General features: G+C 49.2%; 1 protein-coding gene across 1 annotated transcript in view; it reads left to right on the top strand.

Annotated features, from left to right (window-relative positions):
- Positions 1-13742, top strand: part of NSF (N-ethylmaleimide sensitive factor, vesicle fusing ATPase) — a 657569-nt gene that overhangs the window by 533091 nt on the left and 110736 nt on the right. The gene's annotated exons all lie outside the window — the stretch shown is intronic.

Genomic DNA, 13742 nt, shown 5'->3' with positions numbered 1-13742 from the left:
ATTATGATGAAATGTTTGGTGCAAAACATCTGTGGTTACAAGGAAACTATCATGGGGCTAGAAAATTTCCAGCCCATGTACTCATTATGTTTTCCCTGGGCACTTGTAACATCTAAGAATGGACTTGAATATTACAGGGACATGTGTGCTCATGCAGTCATGCCCTCACATGGGGTATAGTGCACCCTGCCTTAGAGTTGTAAGGCCTGCTGTTGAGGTGACTTACCTATGCCCCATGCAGTGTGGTGCAGACATGGCAAACAGGGATGTGGTTATTTGTAGATAGGTTGAGAGTATGTTTTTTATATGCATGTGAGGCTGGAGTGCAATATAGATCTGAAAGAAACATGTTAGTTATAGATTCCTTACCTTAGAATTACCCCCAGGTGTCAGGCCAGATATGGAAAGTTTTTCGTCAGCAGTACCTCTGCGCGTCGGAAGGTGGCGTTGGTCGGCTCCGCGTTCGTCGTTGACTTTGTGTTGCCGGTATGACGTCACGGTAACTACTTCGATGCTGCTTTTGTGCGCTGACGTCAGTTCCTTGTTTTCCCGCGCCCACCACACAGATCCGGAGAGAGCGGTACTTCCAGTCACTTTTTAACTGACTTTTCCCGATTTTTGTTGACTTCTTTTTTGAGTCCATCGACTCCTGGTGCACGAGGGATGCCCGGCTTCAAAGCATGCGGATCCTGTAACCGACAGATGTCGGTGACTGGTCCGCACTGCATGTGCCTCGTTTGCCTGTAGCGCGAACACAACCCTACGTCATGCTCCGACTGCCGGTCGATGGCGCCGAAGGCTTTGCAGGAGTGGTCCCGAAAGCTTCTTCTGTGACAGCAGTCAGCTCAGTGCCATTTGAGGTCTCGGTCGCGAGGGAGGTCGAGGAGCCACCACCAATCGTCCAAGTCATCGAAGTCTTAGCACTCAGGGTCGGGTAAGTCGAAGCATAAGAAGTCGAAGAAGTATCGTCGCTCTTCAACTTCTCCTCGTCGGTCGGTCGACGCGCTGAGGGATGCGGGTGGTGCCCCACCTGCGGCTCTGCGTGCTGAACCCAAAGAGTCGACTCCGTGTTTCCCTCCCTTCCCGGGACCCGGAGCGACTCCCGCCCAGCTTTGTACGTTCTACGAGGCGATGCAGGACCTGCTGCCATGTCTTCGGGCCCCCTTGGATCCAGGGCTGGATCCGTATCTGTGCTGGTTGACCTGATTACACCTCCACCGCGCCGCTTCCTCCGGCACCATTACCGCATGCGACCCCAGATGCCCCCCAACACAGCCGGCATCGACTCCGGCCTCCATCTTGATGTGGATCTGGCGCCAAAGGGGGGGTTTTGTGCCCCTGTTCACTCCTGGGGTCCCTTTTCGGCCAGATTGGTACCCAGAGGATGAGGAGGAGGACTAGGAGGGGTCAGATGACCCTCTGACTGACCAGTTGGACAGTGAACAGGACTGGAGAGAGGAACTGGGGGATGCCAGTGGTCTGGGCACCTCCCCTGACCATGGCATGATGTCTCCTCCTACCGCGGCTACGGAGGGGGGAGCTTCGTATTCAGTGGTGTTGCGTAGGGCAGCCAAGGTTCTCAACCTCGAACTCCCTACTTGACAGAGGTGCTTCAGCTGGCGGTGAGCTCTTCAGAGCCTCTTCTTCAGTTCAATGAGGCCCTTGCTTACTGACTACCTTTTGGGCACCTGGTCCAGGCCCAAGACTGGTGCTCCCGTGGATAGGATGATTGCCCGACGCCACCGCCCGGCTCAAGGCGACCCCACTTTCTTTTCCCAACCCAACAACCCTGAAAGCTTCGTGGTCCAAGCCTCTATTTCCAAAAGCGCATTCCCTACCGCTCCACCGAAAGGTAACCAAAGAAGCTGGATCATCCTAGAAAGAAGATTTTCTCTTCCGCCAGCTTGGGACTGCGGTTGGTAAACACTGCGTGTCTGTTGGGCCGTTATTTCCACTCTGTGTGGGACTTGGTTGCGCAGGTGTTGCCTCAGTGACCAGAGGAGGCCCGGGCAGTGCTCTCCCAGGCTATTGCCGCCGGGAGGGATGCGGCCAAGTTTACCATCCGTTGTGGGCTGGATACTGCTGACTCTCTGGGTAGAACGATTTCTACGTTGGTAGCTCTTCGATGCTACGCCTGGATGAGATCCACTGGCTTTTCTGGGAATGTCTAGAATACCCTCATGGACAAGCCCTTTGATGGCCGTCGCCTTTTTAGCGAAAAAGCAGACAACGCTTTAGAGCGTTTCAAGAGCTACGGCCAAGTCCTTGGGCCTCTCCAGCTGCTCTGCGCAGTCCGCTTTTCGGCCCTTTCGTGGCTATGGAAAGGGTTGCCACACTACGTCACCGCCCAGAGCCACAGGCAGCAGCAAGTTACCCAACCTTCGCACGCCCGGGGACGTGGGAACAACCGTCGTGGTTCCAGGGGGCAGTGGGCGGGTCAGTCCACCAACCCCCCCTCTGCAGAAACCTCCAAACCATTGTAGTCCAACATTTCAGGCCCATCAAACGCCAGTGGGCAGCAGGATTTGCCATCACCACCACCACTGGCACACCATCACATCGGACAGGTGGGTTTTGCAGATAGTGCAAAGGGGCTACTCCCTCCCCTTCGTGGCAACCCAGCCAGCCATGCCACCGCAATACCACTGCATGTCGGAGGATCATCTGGGCCTTCTTCAGCAGGAAGTTATGGCTCTCTTGGCCAAGGGAGTCATAGAGCGTGTTCCTGTCCCAGAAGTCGCTTGTGATTGTTATTCCCACCACTTTCTGGTTCCCTAGAAGGAAAAAGGCCTGCGTCCTATTTTGGATCTCAGGAATGTCAACTGCTTCCTCTCGAAGGAGAAGTTCAAGATGTTGATGCTTGCTCAGGTCTTGTCTGCCCTCGACCCGGAAGACTGGATGCTAGCGTTGGACTTACAGGACGCCTATTTTCACATCCCCGTCCTGCCGGACCACTGGCTTTACCTGAGGTTCACGGTAGGCCACGAGCATTTTCAGTTCACAGTGCTCCCCTTTGGCCTTACCAGCGCCCCTCGGTGTTCACGAAAGTGATAGCGCTGGTCGCAGCTCATCTGCGCAGATCAGGGGTTTCAGTCTTCCCCTATCTCGAAGACTGGTTGTTGAAGGAGGGCTAGCCCCAGACAGTTGTCTCCCATCTCCAGTCTACGGCCAACCTCCTGCATTTGCTGGGGTTCCCCATCAATGTGCCGTAGTCACACCTGAGTCCCTCTCCGAAGCTCCTCTTCATCTGAGCGGTTCTGGACACAACGTGGTTTCGGGTCTATCCTCTCAAACAGTGAGTCTGGGATATTCGGGCTATGAGTCCGATCTTTCCGCCTCTATCCCAGGTTTCGGTCAGACTGACCCTGAGGCTGCTGGGCCTCATGGCCTCCAGCATCCTGCTGGTCAATCATGCCAGGTAGCATATGCGGGCTCTGCAGTGGGACCTGAAGTTCCAGTGGGCGCATCAGGGGAATCAGTCCAATTGCGTTCAGATCTTGGAGAGCACTACGCAACAACTGCAGTGGTGGCTCATGAACCAGGATTGGGTCAATGGCAGAGCCCGCTCCCTTCCCCAACCAAAACACACAGTGGTGATGGACGCGTCCCTTCTGGGATGGGGCGACCACATGGGTGAGGCAGAGATCAGAGCCTCTGGTCTACTGCGGAGTCCGGGCTCCATATTAACCTTCTGGAGCTCCGGGTGAACCGTCTTCCACTGAAGGCATTCCTTCCCTCTCTCTGGGGAAGAGTAGTGCAGGGGCTCACGGACAACACCACCGCCATGTGGTACTGCAACAAGCAGGGCGGGGTGGGGTCGTGGACCCTATGTCAGGAGGCCCTCTGCCTCTGGACATGGCTGGAACATCAGGGCATATCCCAGGTAGTTCAACACCTAGCGCGTTCCCTGAATGCCAGGGCCGACAAACTCAGCCACAGGTGCCTGATGGATAACGAATGGAGTCTTCACTCGGAGGTGGAGGTGGTGCAAGGTCTTTTTCGACATTGAGGAGAGCCTTGGTTTGATCTATTCACCACCGAAGAGAAGGCGCAAAGTCAGCAATTCTGCGCGTTGGAATTTCCAAGGCGGCACTCTCTCGGCGACGCTTTTCATCACGAGTGGACTTACGGTCCGTTGTACGCCTTTCTGCCTATACCAATTCTGCCCAGAGTGCTGGAGAAGATCAGGCGCGACCGGTCCCAAGTCATCCTTGTGTCTCCAGGTTGGGCACGAAGAGTCTGGTATCCCGAGCTGCTCAACATGGCCATCGATCCTCCGACCTGTCTGCCTCTTCGGGAGGATCTTCTGTCACAGCAACAGGGGACGGTCCTCTACCCGAACCTGTCCAGCCTCCACCTCCTTGCGTGGAGATTGAGCGGCGGCGGGTTGATTTAATTTGACCTGCCTCCCAAAGTCTGCAATGTAAACTTGGCATGCAGGCGTCCCTCCAGTAAGACGGTATACGCCTGTTGGTGGAACAAATGTGTGGCATGGTGCACACCAAAGTGCCCCTCTTTCTGAGGTTCTCTTGTTCCTCCTTTCTTTGGCTCAGCAGGGTTCTGGGCATTATCAATGGCTATCTATCGACAATCTCTGCTTTTCTTCGGCTTCCAGATCAGCCTTCCATTTTCAAGTCCCCGGTTGTAAATCGTTTCTTGAAAAGCATAACTCATCTCTTTCCTCCCATTCCCTTCGTTATGCCTCAAGGGAACTTGAACCTGGTTTTAACTTATTTAAACCAGTGCTCCCTTTGAGCTGCATCACAACTGTCCTTTGAGGCTTTTAACTCTCAAAACTGCATTCCTGGTATCCATCACGTCTACCAGACGAGTGAGTGAGCTCCAGGCGCTTTCTTCAAAGCCTCCTTTTCTACCTGTGCATCCATACAAAGTTGTCCTTAGGATCCGTCCATCCTTCCTGCCCAAGGTTGTCACTGCCTTTCACATCGGAAAGACCATCACTTTGCCCATCTTCTTTCCGCCTCCGCATCCTTCAACGGAGGAAGAGAGCCTGCACCGTCTGGACCCAAAATGTGTGCTTTCCTTTTATCTGGATGACACCAAACAGTTCCGGGTGGACGACCAGCTCTTTGTTGTGTACGTGGGCGCCAAGAAAGGTCGGGCCGTACACAAGCGGATTATATCCCGATTGGTCTTTTTGTGTACCAAAGCCTGCTATTCTCTGGCGAAGAAGGAGCCTCCAGTGGGGCTGTGCGCCCATTCCACCAGGGCGACAGCAGCAACTACTGCTCTGGGAAGAGGTGTTCCTCTGAATGGCATCTGTCAGGCATCGCAGCACATGTTCCCCAAACACTAATGTCTAGACAGTCCAGTCCGGAGAGACGGCTTCTTTTGCCATTCTGTTCTCCAGCACTTCCTGGTGTGATCTTGGTTCGCAGACCCACCTCTGAGGTTGGTATTGCTGGGGTATGTATTCTAAGGTAAGGAATCTGTAACGAACATGTTTCTTTCAGGTGAACAAGTTACTTACCTTAGGGAACAATATATCTGTAAGAAACATTAGATTCCTTACCGCCCCACCCATCCTCCCCATTCTGCACACTGATTTCTAGGGTTAAGGTTATCCTTTCAGGGCCCTAGTTTTGTGTACCAGTGGTCAGTATCTTGCATGGCTCTGCCTTTCTGGCGCAGAAGGTCATGTACAGAACTGACGTCAGTGCCCGAGGGCGGTGTCTAAGTAGCTACCACGACGTCATCCCGGCGACACGACGCCAACGACGAACGCGGAGCCGATTGACGCCACCTTACGATGCGCAGAGGTACTGCTGACGAAAGACTTTCCGGATGCAGTCTGACGCCTGGCGGTAATTCTAAGATCAGGAATCTATAACTAACTAATGTTTCTTACAGATATATTGTTACCGTAGGTAAGTAACTTATTCAATAGGTGGCTAGAGCAGATGTGGGAAGGGGGAGATTGTGGCTGAGCAAGAAAGATCCTGGGTGGAGCTGAAAGATTAGAGTCATTGAGGGTGGTTAAGTGTATTAGGTTAAAGGTGAGCACATTTTGGGTGACATGTATATGTGTGGGAAGGTTAATGTGGCGATAAAATGAATGTGCAGAGGATGAGCAAGTAGAGGAACAAGGCGTGGTGTAAGAAGGCGGCATCACAAAGTAAGACATAGGGATTTACTAGAATTTGCAGTTGCAAACCAGTTGCAAACCAGATTCCTCCTTGCTCCTCTGCCTCTGTCAGTTACAACGGGTGTCCCGCAGGGTTCTTCCCTTAGCCCCCTTTTATTTAAAATCTATATGACTCCCCTGATATACTTAGCAGAGGCGATGGGGCCTAAGGAGTTGGCCTATGTGGATGACACCCAGCTGCTTTTCACCTGGTCCAAGGGGGCAGATTCGGTACTCCAGGCGCAGATTCGGTACTCCGGGCTCAACACTGCCTGTCATCTATTTTTAAATGGATGGCAGAGGCACAGCTCAAGTGCAATGAGGGGAAAGCAGAGATTTTACTTTTTGGCTCATTCCCTGCGAATTTTAGAGAACTGCTCTGGCCTCCTGAGTTTCCACGTCCTACCTCCACTGGGCAGCCAACAAAGAATCTTGGGGTCTGGCTCGATGAGATCTCTCTTTCGCTGATCACATCAAGAAGCTGGCCGGTGGCTGTTTCGCTTCACTGAAATCTTTTAGATTTTTTTCCCCCTTTTGCCTCCTGCAGCAAGGCAAACGATCACATGTGCGTTGATCTTGTCCCGGTTGGACTACGCGAATGCCCTGTTCGCTGGTATTCTGGACTACCGGCTGAAGAGGCTACAGGTGGTACAGAATACCGCGGCCAGGCTATTCTCGGGTCTGCCATCCAGGGACAGTGTTAATCTCCAGCTGCGACTGTACCATTGGCTGCCTTTGGCTGCCAGGGTGAAATTTAAAATATTGATCATGGTCCACCGCGCGCTTCATGGGCATGGCCCTCTCTATCTGCAGAAGTGTGTCTCTTTCTATGCTCCTACGCATTCTTTGCGCTCCTCGTCTCTATTTTTGGCCCAGGTTCCTCATTTTAAGCGTCAGAGGATAGGGGAGTAGCTCCTTCTCAGTCAAAGCAGCAGCTGCCTGGAATGCTCTTCCTCTGGTCCTGCGTACCATCCAGGATCCAGGTATATTTAAGAAAAAACTGAAAACCCATTTGTTCATGTGAAGCCCTCTGCTATACCCTATGGTTCCGCGCCGGGACACTCACAAGTAGCCGATAGCGTGATAAATTCATATAACATACCTAAATAAATAAATACATAACATATTGAGACTCAAATGATGCCCCCCGAAGTGTAGTCTGTTAAAAAAGAGGCAAAAGCTCTATAGGGTAGTCACATTGAATTCTGAACGGTACAGACTTTAAAATTGATTTTGATACTCTGGTGGATGATAGCAAAGATGGAAGTGCTTATATTTTGTGTGATCAGCAGTATCAGTGTCCTAGTGACAACACCTGTAGTCTCTTCAGAAATCAGTAGTTGCAGGAGTGAGCTGTGTAAACTGTAACATTACAGTGTTCCAAAGCCTGGCCTGTTGTTTGACTCCAATACTCGTTTCTTCATTTTTTTGTATCCCTCTAACACCAACTGTTTCCAAAGACTAGCGCTCTTAACGCCTTCCTGCGGATGGACAAATTCAAAATGCTCGCCCTGGCCTAGGTCTTGTCTGCATTCGAGACAGGAAACTGGATAGCACGCAAGACGTGAAGATTAGAGGTGCTGTCGAGCGGCCGACCGAGGTCCCACAATTGGTGAGAGCAAAGTGGTGCTCCTACTTACATGAAGAGGACAAGGCCACGGATAGCCAATTATATTACATTACACTATTGTGCACGTCGAAATTCAAGAACGTGGATATTTAAATATGATCCAGACACAACAATACAGAAGTGACGTTGAAGCATACGGTAGTTTTACTCATCTTTATAGGAAGAGACAAACTCAGATGTCACTTGTGAATTGATTAAGGATTTGCATGGGATTGGCGTTTTGGAGCCTTGGGGAGCCCCGCCCATTATTGAGCCGAATACTCTGAATGTTTGAGCCACTTTTTGACATTATTGAGGAAATTGTTGTTTCAATTTGAACAGAGAGACTGTTATACAATTCAAGTCTTGAGAAAGGTGGTTCAAAACTGCACAACACCACCGAATCGCGTCGACGCTTGTGTTTTTAATCGGTTGTATCCCAGGAACATGTGAATGTCCAATAGAATATGAAGGGCTGTGGCCATTTAAACTCATAAGAATTGGAATTGCATAGGGAACAACCTATAATAGATGCAACTACTTATTTGCACGTAGCTTTTTTTGTCTCTCATTTTATTCATTATTTTTTGTAATAGTGTGTTTTTAATTAATTTTACTTGATGCATTGTGTCTTTATTTACATTGACTTTTTGTGATATCTTTGATCAAATAATTAAAAAAAACGTTTTTCATGTATTACCTTTGTAGCTCTGCATAAATTATAATTGACTAATAGGGTCTGGGGCCGCTTTGACTGACTGTGTATGATTGTGGTTTACTATTTGTGGGTGAGATAAGCAGTGGATCATATGTTGATGTGAACATTTCTTTATTCCCTCTCCAAGAGAATTTTGTTTTTCATTTACCTGTGGTACACCCTCTCTTGGACAGTGGGGTCGCTCCCTTCTTTTCTAAATAAACTGTAACATTACAGTGTTCCAAAGTCTGGCCTGTTGTGTGACTCCAATACTTGTTTCTTCATTTTTTTGTATCCCTCTAACACCAACTGTTTCCAAAGACTAGCCCTCTTAACGCCTTCCTGCGGAAGGACAAATTCAAAATGCCCACCCTGGCCTAGGTCTTGTCTGCCTTCGAGACAGGAAACTGGATAGCAGTGTTGGACCTGCAGGACGCTTAGTTCCATCTTCCTGTCCTGCTTGCCTATCAGCGCTACCTGCTGTTCACAATGGAAGATGAGCATTTTCAGTTTGTTGTCCCCTTTGATCTCACTAGCTCCCTCGGTGTTCACTAAAGTGATGGTAGTGGTGGCAGCACACCTTCAGAGGTCAAGTGTGCTAGACTAGAGCAAACTTCCTGTCATCCTTAGGGTTTGCTATCAATGTGCTGAAGTCACACCTGAGTCCTTCTCCAGTGCTTCCCTTCATCAAAGCCATTCTGGACACTGTTCAATGTCGTTCCTTTCCCCAAGAAAGAGAATCGATTCAGGCTATGACACTGATATTTTAGCCTCAATCCTGGATTTCAGCGAGGTCGACTCTGAGGCTGCTGGAACTGATGGCTTCCTGCATCCTGCTAGTCTAGTGTGCAAGGTGGCATATGCTGGCTCTGCAGTGGGATCTAAAGTCCTAGTGTGCCCAACATCATCAGGACCTCTTCGACCATGTTCTGATCCAGGAGAGGGCTGCTTCAGTGGTGGTTACTGGACCACAATTGGATCAGTGGCAGACCCCTTTCCCTTTCACCTCAGAGCTGACAGCGGTGACTGATGCATTGCTTCTGGGTTGGGGCTGCCATTTAGGAGGTGGAGATTAGAGCCCTCTGGTCTCTGGCAGAGTCCCAACTCCACATAGACTTCCTGAATCTGAGGACCATCTCCTTGCTGTTGAAAGCATTCCTTCCGTCCATCCGAGGCTAGTATAGGTGCTCACAGACAACACCACTACCATTTGGTACTGCATTAAACAGGGTGGGGTGGTGTTACAGACCCTGTGCTAGGAGTCCTTGCACCTCTGAAAATGTCTGGACAACCAAATACGTTTCTTGGTGGTGTACCACCTGCCAGGGTCATTGAATGCCAGGGAGCACAAGCCCCTCCATCGACGTCTGGTGGATCACAAATGGCAGCTACACCCAGAGGTGGCGCATGGTCTCTTCTGCGAATGGGGAGAATCTTGGCATGATCTTTTCGCCATCGCTGAGAATACTCAATGTCAGCGCTTCTGTGTGTTGGAGTTTCCAAGGAGTCTCTTGCTTGGAAACGTGTTCTTCCTCGAGTGAAACGTGTATGCTTTTCGACCGATACCACTCCAACCCGAATTCTCAAGAAGATTAGAACATTCCGAGCCCAAGTCATCCTAGTGTCTACGGATTGGGCATGGGAGAGTTTCGTATCCAGAACCCATTGGACTAGAGCATATATCCTGCAGTCAGGTTGCCCTTCTGGCGGGACCTGCTGGTGTAGCAACAGGGCAGGGATCTACACCTGGGCCTTCACTTTTTCCACCTTCATGCTTGGAGATTGAGCTGCAACCTTGAACCGTCCTACGGAGGTGGTTAATATCTTGTCAGCCAGGTGTCCCTCAGTAAAGACTGAGGACAAATTTGTGGCTTTGTTAAATTGACCCCTTTCAGGCCAAGGTATCGAACAATCTGTTATTTCTTCTGTCTTTTACCCAGCAATGCTTTGCTTTTTCGCACAGTTAAGAGTTATTTTCCGGCCTCTTCTGTCTTTGTACAGTTGCCAGATCAGCCCTCATTGTATAAGTCACTGGTTGTGATGCAATTAATAAAGGAGCTGCAACACATTTCCTGCTTCTCCTATCATTATGCCCCAATGGGACCTTAGTTATATGGTGTGCTCTCCATTCGAGTTGCCATACAGCTGTTCTTTGCTTCTCCTTACTTTCAAGACTGTGTTCCTCATTGCCATCACCTCGGCATGGCGTGGGTCCGCTTCAAACTCTTTGTGTAAATCCACCCTACACTTCCTCTTCCCAGACAAACAGGTTCTATGGACACCAGAATCCTGCCAAAAGTTCTAATGCCATTCCACATCGGTCAAACCATCACCATGTAGGGGTTCTATGATTGGCCTCTCCCTTCGAAGAAGGAGAAGAGACTTCATCGCTTGGACCCCCAGAGGCGCTGATCTTCTACATAGATCATACCAAAGACCAAGGGGTGGACTATCAGCTCTTTGTGAGGTTCTCTGGAGCGAAAATAAGCAAGGCACTGCAGAGGAGAACCATCTCCCGCTGAATCATTCTCCGAATTAAGATTTGCTACACATTAGCCAAACACCAGTCTCCAGAAGGACTGCATGCTCATTCTACCAGGGCCATAGCTGTTACCCCTACTTTGACACGTGGAGTCCCTGTCCTAGACATTTGCCAGGTGGCTATATGGGCACCCTCAAAGCAGTGAACAGTCTAGATCGCAGGGAGAGCATTTTTGCCCGCTTGGTCCTGTAAGACTTTCTGCTTTGAGCGCTTTCACAAACCCACCTCTTAAAAGGTATTGCTTTAGGATCTATACTAAAGGTGAGGAGTCTGCGGGAGAAAGTTTCTAACAGACAAACAGGTTACTTACCATCAATAAATCTGTTTCTGGTAGAAACTCTATCTAGCTGCAGATTCTTACAAGGGATGCATTTCTGCTTTGCCTGCTATTGCCAACGCTATCACCTCCCATTGCATGGTCGTTTTCCCACTCCCCTGATCCATCCTGGGGGCGGCAAGCACATCCACCTCTGCTGTCGCTCATCTAAGTAGATCTCCCAACCACTGACTCAACTTTGGTGCTGTGTGGGATTTCCATGCCATTGCTATGTATAATTTTGCCAGAACATTGACTAAGTCTGTGAACCTTGTGAAGTATTTGGATCCTTTCGGTCAGGGCATTAATGCTAGCAGGCTTAGCAGTGGTACCCACTGTACCATTTTTCAAACCAACTTGAGTTACCCTCAATTACCTCCCTCTAGAACTGTGAAATGACCGGGCATTGCCACACCATATGGAAAAATCCTGTCTGTGGGGATTTACAGCTAGGGCATCTGGTATATGCTTCCTCATACAATCGGGCTATATGTTTAGAGGTGAGATAGGTCTGGTGGAGGAAGTTAAACTGGGTGTATTTTAGGCGGACATTGCAGGACACTGATAAATTCTAACACCCGAGGCCATTGATCGCCCGTTATATATGACCCAATGTTCTGTTACCAACCAGCCTTGGAGGGCAGAGTTGGAGCAGGTGCAGGGCCAAACGGAACTTTACAGTACAGATACTGCCCTTTGTGCTGGCCCATGGGTAGGCGGCATCTTGAGGGCTAGCGCATCCAATCCCTCCTGCTCCCATAACTGCTGCAATATGTAGATTAATACATTGTAAGGGATGAATTGGTCCGGTCCCAGGTTGAACTTGTCTTGGAGTTCCAGTAACATACAGTGATTTCCATGTATTTAGAGGTCTCCCAATTCAGTGACATCGGCTGTGTGTTGTGTATGGCTGTGAGGAGATGAAAAAAGGAGGGGATCAAAGCAGGAGTTTGGGTGCAGACAAATGTCTTTGGTATTTGGCATGTATGTACCATTGCCTGCAATGTCCCACAGTCTAGCCCAGTTTGTGTACTACTCACTGCCACATGACCACAGCCATCAACAAGTGTACTATCTCAGGGACCCACATGTCTCAGAAAACATCTTCCCTTTCCAGATCTCGGCTCCGAGACCTTCCTACCCATTGCAACTTAGCTGCAGCATAATATAGTTCAATGTTTTGGGGGCCCTAAATCACCAGCATCAATGGTACATTGTAGATTACAGAGGGCAATCTGTGTCCTGCCCTACCCCCAAATCTGATCAGAGAGAATCTTCTGCAAGTCAGTAAAATCCTTTCTGATTAGCTGAACTGGAAATGCAGAGAAGAAGTAAAGTAATCTAGGGAGGACGAGCATTTTAGATATCATTGTCCTACCCATTGGGGACAGCGGCAAGGAGACTCAGAATTTCACAGACTGCCGTGCTGACGCTTACAGCCTGCTCAGACTCCCTTCAATTAAGTCCGCATCCAATTGATATACAGTCTTCCCCATGTATTTAAAGGTCTGGAATCTCCTCTCTTACCCTACCAAGGGGAGCACAACGTAGTCCTCGTCCCATAAGGGGCCGGTGAGGGAAACTGCTTTCTCACTGGAGAATCAGAAACTCAATCTCATTTCGAATCTATGAAGTTTGCTTTCATGGACTTTCAGAGAATACATTCTCAATAGATCCACTTAGCCAATAAGTTGGTAGAAGTATAAAGTTTACAAGATCCAGTCTAAATACTTTTCCTCCTCCAGTTTATTAACCAGCCATAGATATCATGACACAGGCATTTATTGCTCTGCTAAGTGAATGAATGAACGAATGAAAGGCGTTTTATAACGCGCAAACTTAGTCCCAGAGGGAATCAAGGCGCGATAACAAACAAACAGAAAGTAGTGCTATACTTACATCTTTGTGTGCCATTGCTCAGTGGCACCTGTCTTGTGTACTTACTTACCCTATTTATTATATGTTTTTAAAAGGTTACAGTGTCTCAGACCACTCAGGTAGAGAAAATGCAGTTTGTTAGCATTTCACATATAGGGAATAGATTTTCACTCTTTTCATGTTCTTTATTTCGTTCAATCTTAATCTTGCCTGCGTTTGAATGTCATCTTTGCATAGCTGTCCCTAGGCCTTCACCTCACCTCCCAGTCTTCCAATCATATAGTCCATTCCTCACCTTGTGCTATCTCCTCTGATCATTGCTGTAATTACTCCAAATCCAGACCATCTTTCTATGATTCACCCCTGTTTTTGCTTCCCGTCCTCCCACAGAGGCTCTACCTGACCCTAGGGCCAGCAGATTCTGTGGTGCAGCAGGGCTTTACCTTTAAGTAGGGCTTCCACAGTGCCAAAGCTTTTGAATGTGAGAGACGTGACCTGACTGGTTGTTAAGTACTGAGGGACTAAGGGTGGCTCCATTCATTTTATATTAAGCAA

Source organism: Lissotriton helveticus, chromosome 5_1, assembly GCF_964261635.1.
Source record: "Lissotriton helveticus chromosome 5_1, aLisHel1.1, whole genome shotgun sequence".
Lineage (NCBI taxonomy): Eukaryota > Metazoa > Chordata > Amphibia > Caudata > Salamandridae > Lissotriton > Lissotriton helveticus.
Note: the sequence above shows the minus strand (reverse complement) of the source record. Positions and strands in the feature narration are given on the sequence as shown.